Here is a 17049-nt window from a genome sequence, read left to right as displayed (position 1 = left end):
TATGAGCTGCAATGGTATTTAGAACTTGTGGTGGTTTGAATAATATGACCCTGATAGACTCATGTGTTTGAATGCTTAGCCTATAGGGAGTGGCACTATTAGGAAATGTGGCCTTGTTGGAATATGTGTGGCTTTATTGGAGGAAATGTGTCACTCTGGAGACAGGCTTTGTGGTTGCATATGCTAAAGCTATGCCCAGTGTGGGACTTACTGCTGCATGTAGATCAAGATGTAGAACTCTCAGCTCCTTCTCAAGCACCATGTCTGCCTGTATGCCACCATTCTTCCCATCATGATGATGATGGACTAAACCTCTGAAACTGTAAGCCAGCTCCAATTAAATGTTTTCTTTGGAAGAGTTGCTATGGTCATGGTGTCTCTTCACAGCAACAGAAACCTCAACTAAGACAGATCTCTTTGTGGAAGCCAAAGAAAACTACACATGCATTACCTCTCCTTTTACTTGATGTTTTACTGGGCCAGATAACAACCAAATAAGCCTGCATATGAGCAAAATCATTGCAAAATATAAATTAATTTCTAGGTAAGAAATAAGCAGCAGAATGACATAGGAGAGCTAGATCTTAAGAACTGTTGGTAAGAGTGATATTTCAGCTGACCAAAATGAAGGGAAGGAGCTGGCTGCTCCAAGATGCAAGATAAGAGCATCCATGCAGAGGGAAGAGACAATAAAGACCCTGAGCAGAGAAGGAGCCCTGGGGTGTTCAAGAAGCTGAAAGGGGACCAGCAGCATTGAGCACTGCAAAGGACAGAATTTAGAAGAATAAAGTTTGAAGGAGAGGCAGAGCAAGGGCATATGCTGTGCTTTATAAACCATGATTAGAAATGCAGGTTTCATCCGAAGAACCATAGGAAACCATTGTACACTTTTGCTACTATAAGGAAGAGATACTGAAACCAAAAATTGGCTTTAGAGAAAAACCTGGAGACAATCACAAATGTCTTTAGTTTAATTAATCATATTATGCCAGCGTTATCTTCTGAGTGTTGTTGATTGACCAGGGTTAAATAAGGTGCTGACCCTACAGGGAACTGAGATGAGGTCTATAGGAATTATCTACAACATCTCTTCTTCACTCTTCTGTAAGCCCGAAATAATTTCAAAATAAGAAGTTCGGGGGGAAATGTCATGACCCACTTTTTAATTTAAGAAGATTTTTATTCTCCACAGTTGAAAGGCACAGGGTGAGGGTGTGCACAGCAGTTAAGAACCCGACTCAGAAACCTGTGTGAGGGCCAGTGGAACAAAGAACTGCTGAGGGGCAAGTTCAAAGTCTGTGTCTGAATTAGAGTCTTCAGGACATGGCAATGCATCTGCACAGGTGTGTGTGCACATGTTCATGGCTTAGAGTTGATATGGGGAAGTAGACAGTGAAACAATGAGAAAAATCAACTCTAGGCCACTAACCTGAGGACTTTAGGAAGTGGGCTCATTCACCGACATTTACTCATGGGAAGGTGACAGTGGAGGGGCTTGAGAGACGGCTCAGATGTTAGGAGCACTGCTCTCGCAGAGGACCCAAGTTTGGTTCCCAGCATCCACACTGGTCAGTTCATGACTTGCAAAGCCCTCTTCTGGGTTAAATGAGTACCTCCAAGGATGTGCATATACATACATACATGGAGACACACACACACACACACACACACACACACACACACACACACACACACACACAAGTAAATAAAAATAAATACATCATTTTTAAAGTACAGCAGTGGAAAGCAAAAGCTAATGAGGGTTAAAGATGAATGGGCCTTTAATGAAGACATGCAATGCCCCGAAATTCAAGGTCAGGGTCTGGGATGGAGACTGGTGTTAGGAAGCCACAAGCAGAAATGTGACATTAAAACACTGCTACCTTGATCAGACTTACAAGATAGCTACTTATTCTGAAATCACTAAGGGACTGGTACCATCCAGAAAGGAATTAACAGATGAGTGAGTCAAAGAGCAAAGGACCACCCACCCAAGAGAGAAGACTTCCGAGCATTCCGTGCTTCTACAGTCTTCTCTAGTAAGGTGAACTGAGAAAGGGAACTTCTGTTTGTGCTTCTGTGTAGAATGCGGGAAGGAATAGCAAGTGAAACAAGATCATGCACGATTTATGGAAAGAAAATGTTATCAGTATTCTGAACCGAGGGCTGCTCTCTACAGTGACTTCTAAAATATATATCTAATGGAGAACATTCCTCTGTATTTATCACATGCACACATATTGTATTTGTACCTATATAAAACATGCCACCTATTTCTTCACATAAGAAACACCTGAAAATCACTGCTGAATTTCTTACTAGTATATCTGTGAAGGAATTTCCATACATGAATTTAGAGCTCGGGAATTTGGGGCCTACAAGGACCTGTGCCAGAAGCGATAGAATTTTGAACCTCTGTTTTTATGTACCTTGGAAAAGGCTGTTCATCAGATTCTAATCCAGAGTCCAAAGATAGGATCTAGACTCTTGTCTCATTGTCAACATGATTTATGCAGCAAAAAAAGCTGATCAGGCCTTCTTGGTTATTTTGGTCAAGTGAAGTAACAGAAACACACAGTTTTGTCAAAACTATCTCCGGGCTTCAGTGTAACTCAGCACAGCACTCACCTGGTACTCACAAAGCTGTAGGTTTGAAGCAGAGAGTGAGGGGCAGAGGAGTGAAGAGGAAGAAGTACTGGGAAGGTCTGTCTAGGTTTCAGAGGAGTTGTGGGCCTTGAAAATACAGTGCAGAGTACCTTTCTACAACAATGTCTACTGTTGCAAAGAAACGAAAAATTTGACTTTATTGGAATGATTTCAATTTGTTTTTCAATTGGGAATTTTTTCAAACTTTTGTATAAGATTAATTTTAAGCTGGGCGGTGGTGGCACACGCCTTTAATCCCAGCAATCGGGAGGCAGAGGCAGGAGGATCTTTGTTGAGTTTGAGGCCAGCCTGGTCTGCAGAGAGAGATCTAGGAAAGGCGCAAAGCTACACAGAGAAACCCTGTCTTGAAAAACCAAAAAAAAAAAAAAAAAAAAAAAAAAAGATTAATTTTAAGCGGCTATATATCTCACCACTATTCAAGCCTTTTCTCAAACAAGTCAATGGTGCACATTGAGCATAACCCTACTGTACCTGCCCCTCTCTCATTAGACAGGTCCCTTTGTTCCCCTAGACAGTTTCCCTTCTACATTCATGCCATGCAGATATGTAGGATTTCATGGTTCTGTGTAGATTCTAGGAACCATAAGTAAGAGGAAACATGAGATATTACTTTCTCATGATTGTCTCCAATTACATTTATTGCTTTGCAAATGACTCACCTTCATTCATTATGGCCAAAATAAAACACACACACACACCACCACCACCACCACCACCACCACCACACTGTGTGTAGACCATACTTTCTTTATCCATTCCTCTGTTGTTGAATGTCTAGGTCAGTTAATGACACTTTTTCCAAGTAAAATTATATTTCTTTATCTGACCAAGGACTAGAAGATGGGTTGTCTCTTTCCGTAAATGTTCCTTCATTCTTGCAGCAGCTGAAGGAAAGGGGGTCGAGGAGCGGTGGGCAAGACTCCAGGAGGTTGCCCTGGACCTCACAGTGCCCTCCTGATGGAGCACAGGGCTCTGCTGTGAGAGAGACATAGACACGCTTGCATTCTCCAGTCCCCTTCGCTACCCTGTGTTGCTCTGTGCTGTGGACCAAATGCTCTTCGCCTGAGTGCGCTCCAGCTATGTACTGCCGGGCGAGCGGTGAGCCCGGCCCCAACCATCTACTCCCGACATAAATACCTGCTTTTAACCTCAGTGATCTGCCTGGGCAGATCAGACCACTGTACCCAGCCGTAGACTGCCTTTCATAAGGCAGTTACTCTAGTGTCACAGCCCCAATGGGGAAAAAAAAAGCATAATGAAAGAAAAAGGAGTCTTTATTAGCTAGGGAGTTGTTGGCACTGCCTGCTGAGCCAATTGAGGGGCTCTCTGGGAGAAGTTGACCCTTCAAGGAAGGCGCCAAGGTATCCCACCAAGTGATTGTTCACACCGTTTAGTGGAAATCCATTTTGAAGGGGATCACCTGGCGGCTGACATCACTTCCTTGCTTAAAAGCACTCCCGTTTTCTGTGTTTCAGCTCGGTTATCTTTTTGTAGGCTGAACCCCCTGCTGAATCCTTCAGTCATAGACCACTCACCCCAGTCCACCCTCCCTGGCAGTGGGTAAATGACAAATGAAAAGATTCTCTCCATCGAGTCAATTGGCGAGGGCAGGTGGCAGGGTACCCAAGGATGCTGCGGCTCTCCATGCAGTGTAGTGTCTCCAAGATCAAACATAGAGATGACGGGAAGAACAGGTGATCAGCGGGCGACAATAGATGACTGCTCCAGGTTCTGGATGAGTTGTGCAACTCAGACGAAATGGATGGCCCCATTTAAAATGACTTCAGAAGTATCAAAGGAGGCCTCTGTAGTTCCCGTTCGAGCCTTCAGACTCGAACATTATTTTCCAGTCCTGCTGGTGTTACTATTGAGAGTGGGAAGGAAATGTGAAAAAGGGCTCTCATCATTCAGACTTCTTCCCCATATGCCTTTGCCAAAGGGAAACCAAAGCTCGATGTGTGGGTTGTAGAATGAGGCTGAAATCATCCACTACTGACCCCCCAACCCTGTCACAGAAATGCCCATGGAGCACAAGAAAATAGTGGCGTTGAAGGGAAAACGTATCACCTGATTTTTCTGTCTCTTACCAGGAGATTGTAACCCACTGTCACACCCCCACCCCAGAGAAGGAGTCATTTCCATTCTGGGGCTGTCTGTCAACTCATATTTATTCAGCAATGGAAAATGAACTGCTCACTAAACAAATAAATAACTTTTAGAAGAGTCAATATAAAACCAACTGCCTCCTCAATTTTACATGGTAAATATATTGCCAGTTTTTAAATGCAAAATTTTGTTACTTAAGTGTTGGTGTCTAAATTAATATGGTGAAAACTCAGCCAGTGCAGGGGACATCAAGTGAAGTCTGTCTCTCCTCCCACCCTAAGTCTATGCTTTCCCATGGATTCTCTTTCAGAAACAGCCACAACTCCGGTTCTCAACAGGAAAAGCTGCACATAGAGCTGTGTGCATGTGTGTGTGTTCACATACTTATCCTTTTCCACTTTACATGGCTAAGAGCCCACTCTCTCTGTGCTGTTTTATACCTTGATAACATGCTACTTCTCAGAAATCTTTATACCAAGTCATAAGTGTTAATGGTTAGGCTTCATTCCATGTCTCACTCCCCATAACTGATGGGTTGATAGGCAGATAGTGATAGATGGATACAGAGCATAAGAGAGGTAATATGAAGACATATAGATAGATGATAGACAGAAAGATGGAATTTATTTATCTTACCTCCCACTGGTTGAGACATATATGATTTTGTCTTCTCTGCCTTTGTAAACAGCAGAACACTTGATAGCATTATAGAGAACGTTTGCATGTGTGTTCCAATGATTCTTTCAAATAAATCTTTCAAGTGGAAACTTTGGGAGAAATGGTTGTGCCTGTTTGGGCAGAGATTGCTGGATTGCTGTCCCTGTACTTGATACCAATCTAAACAATCACCAATAATATATGACCTTGTCCATATAGTTGTCAGAATATGTCTATCTAAACTTAAGTTTTTTTATTATAAAAGAGAATTTAAGATGCTGTTTGTCTTTGCATAGACCTTATATGAATTATAAATGTGCTGAAGTGCCTCCTATACTTGCCAATGTATTTTGTAAATATTTCCACTGATTTGATGATCAACTCACATATCATATCAAATTATAGGAATCACCATTTTACAAATCAGGAAGAGATGAAAGCCAGTAATTTCATGTACTAGATAAACAAAGTGATAGTTCAGGATAGATATCTAGATAGAGGAAGATAAAATTTTTAATTAATATGATTTAAATATATATTAAGATTTCTTTTCATGAATCTTTGCTATTCTTACATTTTCTTTCTCACTGTGAACATGTTACAATGCAATCTTGCTGGAACAAATTAGTTCTGTCTTTTAAAATTGTGGAATAAATCATATTTACAATTTAACTTGGAATACCATTAAATTTTCCTTTCCTGAATTGCTAGTCTTGTGAAAATTTGAAATCCTTGAGATCATTCAGTGGACAATCACTTCCTCATTCATATAGCTCTTACGTATTTTCATTAAACTTGTTCCTAGGCATTAGTTATTAACACAATTATAATGAGATTTTCTTCTATTATATTTTCCAATTTTAAATCTTAAAGAAAAAGCAACTTTTGAATGTTAATTTTATAATCTAATATATAATTAACTGTCTCTTAACAACCTCTGTTTCTCTAAGCTCCTAAATACATGATCATATGATGTACACATAATCATAATGTCTACTATTCTTTCCTTCTTATACCTAATCATATCAGCTTGTATTTGAGAAACTGCTGCTCTGTTCTTAGGCAAATTTCTGGTTTCTGATTGGACAGTGACAGCAAAAGGATGGAGTATTCACCAATTTCCATTCAGTTTGATTAATAATCTTTCTCTAATGTGCCTATTAAATTTTATCAGACACCATAGTAGACTATCTTTCACTATCAGTATGAAGAGTAAATGTCATATTTTAATCTCTATTAAAACTAATTTTATTAATAGACTTACTAAAATGTAATTAATCAAAATCGAGCCCTGCTTGCACTCCCATTTTAGTTGCATTCAGTTAGTGTCATTTTCTTTCATTTTATTCTTTTTTATTTATTTATTCTTCTCTCATATATTACATCCCAACTGCAGTTTCCCCTCCCTCCTCTCCTCCTCTCACCACCCCCTCCCCCCTGGACCTCTCCCTCCCCTCACCCCCCTCCCTCCTGGACCCACCCCTCCTCTCACCCTCCTTCCCCCTGGACCCACCCCCTCCCCTCACCCCCTCACCCCTGGACCCATCCCTCCTCTCATCCCCCTCCCTCCTGGACCCACCCCTCCTCTCACCCCCCTCCCCCCTGGACCCACCCCCTCCCCTCACCCCCTCACCCCTGGACCCACCCCTCCTCTTACCACCCCTCCCCCCTGGACCCACCCCTCCTCTTACCACCCCTCCCCTTGGACCCACCCCTCCTCTTACCACCCCTCCCCCCTGGACCCACCTCCTCTCACCCCCCTCCCCCCAAACCCATTCCTCTGTTTCCCTTCAGAAAAGTGCAGCCTCCCAGGGATAACAACTGAACACAGTATCCCAAGTGTTGCTGGAGGGCTTCTATCCAGGTTCCCCAAGCCCCGCAGTCCCACAATCCACTTATAAAATAATCACTCAGACGCTTATATCACTTATAAACTGTATGGCCGTGGCAGGCTTCTTGCTAATTGTTCTTTTATCTTAAATTAACCCATTTCTATAAATCTATACCTTGCCACGTGGCTGGTGGCTTACCGGCGTCTTCACATGCTGCTTGTCCTGGCGGTGGCTGCAGTGTCTCCCCCCTCAGCCTTCCACTTCCCACAATTCTCCTCTCTCCTTGTCCCACCTACTTCCTGCCTGGTCACTGGCCATCAGTGTTTTATTTATATAGAACAATATCCACAGCACTTCCCCTTTTTTCTTTTTTTTTTTTTTAAAAGGAAGGTTTTAACTTTAACATGGTAAAATTATATATAACAAAACAATTACCGAGCAAGAATTATAGTTACAATATTAAAGAAGATGTCCTATCTATCTTATATTTGTGAGTTTAAGGTTTTATATCTAACTTATCTTTTATCATAACTGAGGAAATTACAACTATCTAGTTTTCAACCACATCAAAGACCTGAGAAGGAACATAATGGTACCTGAGAAATGGTAGATGGATGTAAGTAACTTTCGGGAATCTTGCAAAAGTAGACCAAGACAGCTGGCAGCCTGGACAGTCACCTAATGTTTCTCAGCATTGTTGGTGCATTCAAATTGGCTACAGGCCTAGAGTATCTGACAGAACATTTTTAGAAGCAGGATTTCTGAAAGACCATCTTACCCTGTCTTGGCAGAGTACAGTGGTCGCTTTCCTTGTGTCCCGCTTGTCCAGAAAGGAGAGCATTGTATTTGTACTGTCAGCCATCAAGGCAAGGGCAGTTCGTTGCCCAGTAGGCCATTTTGTGCCAAAAGACAAACTTCCAAATGGAAATGTCTTAGAAGCCCAACATTCTCTCGGGATCAATTGGTGCAGCCAGGAGCAATTGTGTCTCACATCAACAGAATTTTAAGTTATTTAAATGCCATATTCTCTAGGTCTATGAAGTGTTTGAAGATTACCTGTCTATCTGAAATATATCTATGTATACCTAGAAGACTTAACTAACATGGCTACAAATATGATTATCATAGATGACTGATTATTAATCTATTTATTAATTATCCATTACAATTTTAAATGAGTTACATAAACATAATACCTCAAACAAGAATAGAAATACATATATACAGTATAACAAAATTAACTTTAAGTTTGTATCAATAAACTAAAATCTATATCAATGTAAAACATTTTAAACAAGTTGTTTTTTAAAAGTAGATTCATTAATCTACCCTTTTATCTTATCATCTCTATATCCTCCTATATATTTATATCATATCCCTTTTTTTTTTTTAGAAAGAGATCACATTTATAATCAATCTGTTTTAAATAAAAATATTGGTTTTCTTTGTCCCACACCAGAGGGCTCTTCTGATTTGGGACACAAGAATCGCTTAACCATTTTTTTTTTAAGCAATATGTCTGGGTTTAGAGGGGGAGTGAGCCAATTCCACCTCTAAAGCCAGCTTGGTATATTTGGGAATTTGGGCATAGCATCTCTTACTACTTCCTGTTGGAGGGGGGTGCTGTATCTTACAGGGATGCAAAAAAATTTTTAGGCCTATGGGGTAGTCCGTGAGGCTGTATTGTGTGAACCAGTTGCCTTGAAACCGCTCTGGATGTTGGATCATCTGGGCCATGGTGTCATCGGAGACCTTTCAGGGGGTCTTGGCTGGTGAAACCTGATGTATCTTAATCTGGAACAAATCCATAGCCTCTGGCTTTCTGTGGAAACAAAAGCAGAACCTCTTTTCCAAAGTAACATATCCTTATATCCAAATTTTGAAGTCAAGGTACCTTTAAAATACACATTTTGGAATAAGTGAACAGTTTTTATAATCAAATGTTTTTTTTTTTTAGTTAGGAATATCAAAGACAATATAATCTAGATTTTCTGGACATTTTCTGGATATTTATGGATAGCCATCTTTACGTGGCTTATTACCTTTAGTTTTTTTTTAAACACTTTATTTTTAGATACTATTTGTTTATATAACGGTATATATTTTTTCTTTTAAGCCTACGTACATTTTTACATGCATTATAGACTATTTCATCTGAATCAGTTCTATTGCGAACTTATTGCTTTAAACTGTAGCCTTTTAAGCCTGAAAAGGCGCTGTGGCTGCTGGCTCTGCCCACTTCAGCTTCCCAACATGGCGGTGGTACGTTTTCCGCCAGCTCTGGGAGTCATCAAGTCTCAGAAATAGTGGGTCTAAGCTTTTATCAAAGCAGCATGTAGCCCAGGCACCTCTTTTTTTTTTTTTTTTTTTTTTTTAAATACTAGTAAGGACTAAATCTACCACACAGCTTAATGTGCCACTGGCAGATGCCTCATGCCCGCCATACTGCTGGTCAAACGCACACACCAGGAACCCGCCAGTGTTCAAATCTGCGTTTTGCGGCGTCTAGCTGCCCATATGAGACAAGAAGCAGGAACCTGGTTTTGGCTTTGTTTAGAATTGGTTATTAAATATTGTCAGGTTTAAGGTGGAAACTTGAGCCGTTGGGTGCCATTTGTTACTGGAGGGATTCTCTCCAGGTTCCCCAAGCCCCGCAGTCCCACAATCCACTTATAAAATAATCACTCAGACGCTTATATCACTTATAAACTGTATGGCCGTGGCAGGCTTCTTGCTAATTGTTCTTTTATCTTAAATTAACCCATTTCTATAAATCTATACCTTGCCACGTGGCTGGTGGCTTACCGGCGTCTTCACATGCTGCTGGTCATGGCGGCGGCTGCAGTGTCTCTCCCCTCAGCCTTCCGCTTCCCACAATTCTCCTCTCTCCTTGTCCCACCTACTTCCTGCCTGGTCACTGGCCATCAGTGTTTTGTTTATATAGAACAATATCCATAGCACCCAAGTTACAATAACACAAGGCATAATTCTTAAACTCATTCTTAACAAAATATTGTATTTCAGGTTTTTACACTAATCATTAAACAATCTTTGTTTCTAACTTTGTAGTTAAGGCTATCAGTGTAACACATACCTCAGAGAAAGGAAATTAAAGTTCTGCCATCTTTTTAAATAGTCTGGAATAATCTGGAATTATGTGGGCAACACCGGAGCACTTTGATCTTTGAAGATAAGTAAAATTTCCCATGATGTTGTCAGGATGGCATGTTTAAAATTGGGGAAAATAGATCTTTAATAAAGCATTTTAATTTTTCTATGATAATTAAAATATTTAGTTATTCCTAAATATTTCACATAATTCTACACATTGTATGTAATGTGAAGTATTCATATTTTCATATTTTTCAAAAAATACGTCACTGTGACTATAGTAGAGTAATAGTGTGATGATGTATTGATGAATTGTTTATAAAAGGCTTAAAATAGGGGCTGGAGAAATGACTCAGTGGTTTGGAGCACTGGCTGCTCTTCCAGAAAACCCAAGTTTGGTTCTGAGCACCCACATGGTGGCTCACAACCATCTGTAACTCTAGCTCTGAGGTATCTGAGGCCCTCTTCCAGCCTCCATAGGCACTGTAAGCATGTGGGGCAGACCTTACATGTGGACAAAGCATTCATATACATAAAATAAAAATAATAAACCTTTAAAGTCAGTCATTAATTATTGATGGATGTTTGACTTTAAAAATTCTCTAGTTCCTAGAAATTAAAAATGGGCAGAACAAGAAGAAAGAGAAAGTAAATTGTGTGTCTGTATATGTGCATGTGTGTATGTGTAATTGTATATACCTGTGCAGTGTGTCTGTGTATACAAATATGTGAATGTGTGTGTATATGTATGGGGGTATGTGTTGCTGGAGGGCTTCTCTCCAGGTTCCCCAAGCCCCGCAGTCCCACAATCCACTTATAAAATAATCACTCAGACGCTTAGATCACTTATAAACTGTATGGCCGTGGCAGGCTTCTTGTTAACTGTTCTTTTATCTTAAATTAACCCATTTTTATAAATCTATACCTTGCCACGTGGCTGGTGGCTTCCCAGCATCTTCACATGCTGCTTGTCCTGGCGGTGGCTGCAGTGTCTCTCCCCTCAGCCTTCCGCTTCCCAGAATTCTCCTCTCTCCTTGTCCCACCTACTTCCTGCCTCGTCACTGGCCACCAGTGTTTTATTTATATAGAACAATATCCACAGCAGGTATGTGTATGTGTTTGTGTATTCATGCAATGTGCATGTGTGTGCATGTACAAATGTCAATGTGTGTACTTATGTGTATGAATGCCTTGCATTGTGTGGATAAAAATTAGTGTTTTGTGTGTAAATGTGTGTGCATGTATGCTTGTGTGTTTATGAGTGTGCTCAAGTGTTCCTGTATGTGTACCTGTGTGTATGTATGTATATGTGTTTGCACATTCCTGTGTGTATTTGTATGCATGTATAATTGTGCACATTTACATGTTTGTATTCTTTGTGTGGCATGTGCAGTGTAAGAATGCAAATGAGGGTCTTGTGTGTATATGTGTTTGTGTGCATATATGTGCACGTGTGGTTTTATGTGTGTATGTGTGCTTGTGTGTGTGTGCTGTTCTATATTAAACATCTAAGGACTAAACAGCTAGTACTGAATTTTATTAATGTAATTGAATTATTTATTATATATTTACCTGGAATATTGGAATCTGTTACTTTTATTGTTTGCAGAGATACTGAAAGGTGAATAATTGATTGATTTTCAAAGCTATAAAAGCTTTGGTTGGAACTGAAAACCATGAGTTGAAATGCTACAGTTATTGTCACTCTATGATAGTTCTTTCCTTTCCAAAAACAATATGAAGAATTATGAATGGCTAATTTAAGCTCTATAATTCATAGCTCAAATGTATATAACATTTAATGTTTTAGTCAGCACATAATCTTTAAATTTAAAATCTTCACATAAAAAATACTATCAGGAAACCTGAAGTTGTTTTGTTTTGCTTTTTCAGTTTCTCTTCAGGGGCTGGAGAGATGGCCTAAATAACTTCAGTTCCAGAAGGTCTGAGGCCCTGTTTTGGCCTCCGCAGGCAAATATATATATATATATATATATATGTGTGTGTGTGTGTGTGTGTGTGTGTATGTGTGTGTGTGTTTGTGTGTGTGTGTGTAACATACACACATACTACACAAATAAATAAATTTAAATATTTGAAAGTAAATAAAAGTTTTCTTCAACGTATCTATTCATGTATCTTTTCAGAACATAAATAACTATTTGAAAATTAAGCCTGGAGATGGTAGCACATGCCTCTAATCCTAGAAACAGGAGGTTAATGCAGGAGGCTAACAGACTTGTGCTGGTATCAAGATCTTGTCTCAAAACACAAAACAAAACAAATTTTGTTTATGGCAATATGGATAAGATAGGAGTCATGTTAAGCGGTCCTGGTCTCTGTATTATACTGAAGAAATGTTTATTGACCACAGTCTGAGCCTGCCAGCACCAGATACTCAGTTCTCACAGCTCTAAAGAATTTGAAGTCAAAATCAAGGTAGTCTTGATGTTTAGTAAACATCTGCTTTCTGGCCCATGGAACTCTTTTCTGAGTCTTCACAGTCTGAAAGTGGTGACAATATCTCATGCCTCTTTTATAAAGGCCTGGACCCCACCCTTCAGCATGTCACCATCATGGCTGAACAGCCTCTGCAGTCACCAGGGGGAGTGAAGAATCAAATCCTATGAACATGGGTGCGAGGCACACACACTCAGAAACTACTAAGTGGGGTGATGCGTGAGGCCACAGGAAATGATAAAAGTGACATTGTTTTGAGCACCATCATTTAAGGGACATAGTAACAGGGACATGAGTGGTTCTGGTGTGTGCATAAAGAAGTAAGAACTTAAGTTGAAGGCTTTCCTTAAATGTACAAAGTACTGATGAAAGTTTTAGAACAAGTAGATGAATTATTAGTTTTCATAGCAACTATAAATACATGAACATAAAATGATATTTAAATGGTATAACAGTAGGAGAATAATTTTTCTGTTAAATCATGTGGGATTCTAAACAGTCTGTGCTACAGATAACATATTATGAATGTAGCCAATTAAGTGGGACATCAGACTCTATGAAACAGAAATAGAGTTCATGTGTGCATTTTGCCAAGAAGGGCCAGTCTCTTTCATAGCCATTATAACTAATATGAGCAGTTGGTGTTGAGTTAGGTGAATTAAAACACATATGCCTATGCTTTTGGAGACAGTGAACCTAGAATTAGATGAGATTTGGGCAATGAGCGAGTTTGAGATGTTCATAAATCATTTATCAGCCAACACTTACCACCATCCCCCTGGGTCACTAACCACAATTTCTGAAGACTAGAGGGTGGGGGGGGGAGAAGAGATGCCAAAAATTAACTCAAGAAGAATACGATCATGGGTTTCCAGGTACTGGGTCTTTCTAATACTGCAACTACACCACAGACAGATGTCTCTATGCTCCACATCAGACCTTAAAATTGAGGATGCTCGGGGTGAGCAAGATGCGTCAGGAGCCTTCTGCATTAGCTAACTCCCTTTCACTCATGTTCATCTATGGCCATGAAAGCTAAGAAGCAGAATGTTGGCAAGCATATTCACATCTGGGACAGGAAGTGTTAAGGTCTGTATTATGCATAAAATCCTGAAGTGGGGGGCGGGGGCTGCAGGGATGACTGCAGGGTGGTAAAGCGATTGTGGCACAAGTTCAGTGACTTGAGTTCCATCTCCTAGCACCACGTCAACAGCCATGTGCAGTACCACATGCCTGAAATCGTCTGGCCTCAGTGAGCACCTGCATTCATGTATATATCCCCATGCAATTAATTAAAAATAATAAAAATAAATTTTTTAAAAGTGGAGATCAATAGAGGAAGACAGTTGATCGCGCGCACGCGCACACACACACACACACACCCTTGCACATACACAAACACAAAAATACAAAAACAAAATAAATTTTTGGAAAAAAGAAACTCCAGTCAGTGGGAAAGACTGGTTACTTATTTTCTCTGTCCACAAATGTGGTTCACCACTTTTTAATTAATGCAAATTCTCTCCTGATAATACTGTCAAGCTTAATCGTAAGCAAAGCAATAAAGCTTTGCATAATTTTGCACCAAAGAGTGGTAGAAAGCAAGGATCATGAAGGACTGCAGAAGTCACAGCCTCTTTCTGGGCCTCAGTCTCCTGACCTATACAGGGAAAGAGGTGGCTGGATGAAAATTGGAAAAACAGGATTACAAGGTGCTGAAATCCTCAAGAGGTAAAAATGTGTATCTCTCCTTGGCTTGAGATCCTTCCCTAAGATGTACAGGAAGGAAGGAAGGATGTTTCAGAAAGGAAGAAGGTGATAGGCCTTCAAGACAAATGAATCCATGTCAAATGACTGACTAATGTAGAAATGCCCAACTTTAAGCAATGTACCAAGAATATTGAATATTGTGCACACATACTTACAGAGTCACTGATAGTCTCATTGCCTGCTCCCCAACTCAGAAAAAAGGAAACCTCCACGGTGTTTTCCCCTTTGTTGCAGGACTAAAACTGAGACTCAACTCGATGGACCAGCACTATTTTGGCAATTTCTTCCTAGTGTGTCTCTAAATGTTCAGATGCAGGACTGAGAGATAAGACTCAGCAGTTAAAAACATTTGCTGCTTTTCTAGAGGACCTGAGTTCTGTTCATATCACCACTTCCAGCAGTTCACAACCACCTGTAAGCCCAGCTCTAAAAGATCAGATACCCTCTTCTGGCCTCCTCAGGCACTTACACACACACACACACACACACACACACACACACACACACTAGTACATGAGCATAAACACACAAATGCATGTGAACACAAGTTTTTAAATAAACATAAAAATAAAAATAAATGGCCAGGCATGCATGTGATGGGGAAAATACATTTACAATGATGAGCCTATGTTCTTTATTAGAAAATAACACATTTTTGTTAAAATTTAAAATCCTATACTAACTACAGATTCATTGCAATGAGAAGAAACCAACTGGAAAAGTCTACTTCAGTGGCAAAGAATCTTCTAGATTATATTGTGTAACACTGAAGATGATCCTGGCACTTGCTCTACACTGTTAAATGGCTCTCTATCCATTAATCAGTTGGAAAGTGAATGCTAATGAGAGAAGAAAAGAGATGTCAATATTCATGACACTGTAGGAACCACAGATGTTTGAAATGTGCTTTATGTCACTGTCTAGCAAGAGCTATAAGAAGCTGTGTACCAGAGAAGGACAGCTTGTTTCCAAATATGAGCACAGTGACAAGTTCTGTGAGAAGACAGCTCCAGAATTTCATGGTTGTTAACTCTTCCAGCCCTCAAGTGTCACTTTCTGTGACTCGGTCTTGAAAGATGAGAGCTTGTCTCTGTCCAAATGCCATGGGGAGTGTGGAAAGGCACACTGCCTACCATTCCCAGGGTTCGCTGGGAACCTCAGGAAGAGCTAGGCAGGCAAGCAACCACGGCTGGAGTCACAGAATCATTGCCAGCTGCTTTTGCTTATGTCAAGTTTCAATTGCTTCATCTAATGAGGTGGAAAACAACTCACTGTTCAGACCGCACAGTTATGAAGATACTCTGACAGAAAATGTTCTGTGGACCCTGGTTAAATGTGGCTAAGAGGCACCTCAACTGTCAACTTGATGAGATCTACAGTAACCTGGGAGACTGGCCCCTCAGGATGCCTCTAAGGATTATCTTCATAGCATTAACCGGGGCAGGAAGACCCATCCTGAACGCAGGTGGCACCATCTCACTGTCTACGGTCCTAACTGAATAAAAAGGAGAAAGTGGGTTAAACATCAACACTCGGCTCTCTCTGCTTCTCAGCTACGGGTACAATGTGGCCAGCTTCCTCAGGCTGCTGAAATTCCCCTGCCATGGTGGATCATGCCTTCAACTGTAACCAAAACTCACCCCTTCTTCCTTAAGTTGCTTTTGCCAGAAAGAGAAAAATAGCTGAGGTGGTATCAAATTGCACAAAGCATTTTTCCACAATTAGAAGTAAGCCAAGGGGTAAAATATTTGTACATTCACTCCTCATGGTAGGACAGAAAGTCCAATATCCCGACCATGTTTCTAGAGCAGAGAATATGGTATGGTATTATGCCAGATCTGCTCCTTAGTGCCTTAACCTTTGTGATGGTTTACATTTTTGTAACACTGCTTTCTTTTGTTCCCTTTTAAAAAGGGAATTGGAATCAGACTCTTTATTTAGAGAATCTTATCTATTGAACATAATAATCGTACTGGGCAAAAAAATAGTTCTTTTCCTGTAAACCAACATTTTGGAACATTTTGTGTACAAGGTGACCTGGTATCTATCACTAAAATGCAGTCTCTTTTGATGTCTAGTTCATAGCAACAAATATGAGAACTGAACTTGAATGTGAAACTAGGCATCCAGTCTTCCTTTGTGAGCTGTGTGGTCCCAGGCAGGTCCTTGTGCCTTGAAACACACTTCACATTACCTGCCAAATGGACATGTTCATCTCTTTGCACTACCTACCTCAGAAGTTGGTGTGAAGAATAAAGAGAGGTAATTGCTGCCAATGAATTTTGATTAAAACCAACAAGAATAATCAGAATGTAGATCAAGTGTGGATTTATTTTGTGAATATTTACCAAGTACCTAGACTATAGCTTCTATTCAAGGCATTCTGTGATAAATTCATTCCTCTCAGAGTCATGATCTTACATCTCCATGAACGAGAAAACATAAA

The sequence above is a fragment of the Peromyscus maniculatus genome, chromosome 11, assembly GCF_049852395.1.
Source record: "Peromyscus maniculatus bairdii isolate BWxNUB_F1_BW_parent chromosome 11, HU_Pman_BW_mat_3.1, whole genome shotgun sequence".
Lineage (NCBI taxonomy): Eukaryota > Metazoa > Chordata > Mammalia > Rodentia > Cricetidae > Peromyscus > Peromyscus maniculatus.
The sequence above is the reverse complement of the archived record's forward strand: the minus strand, read 5'-3'. Positions refer to the sequence as shown.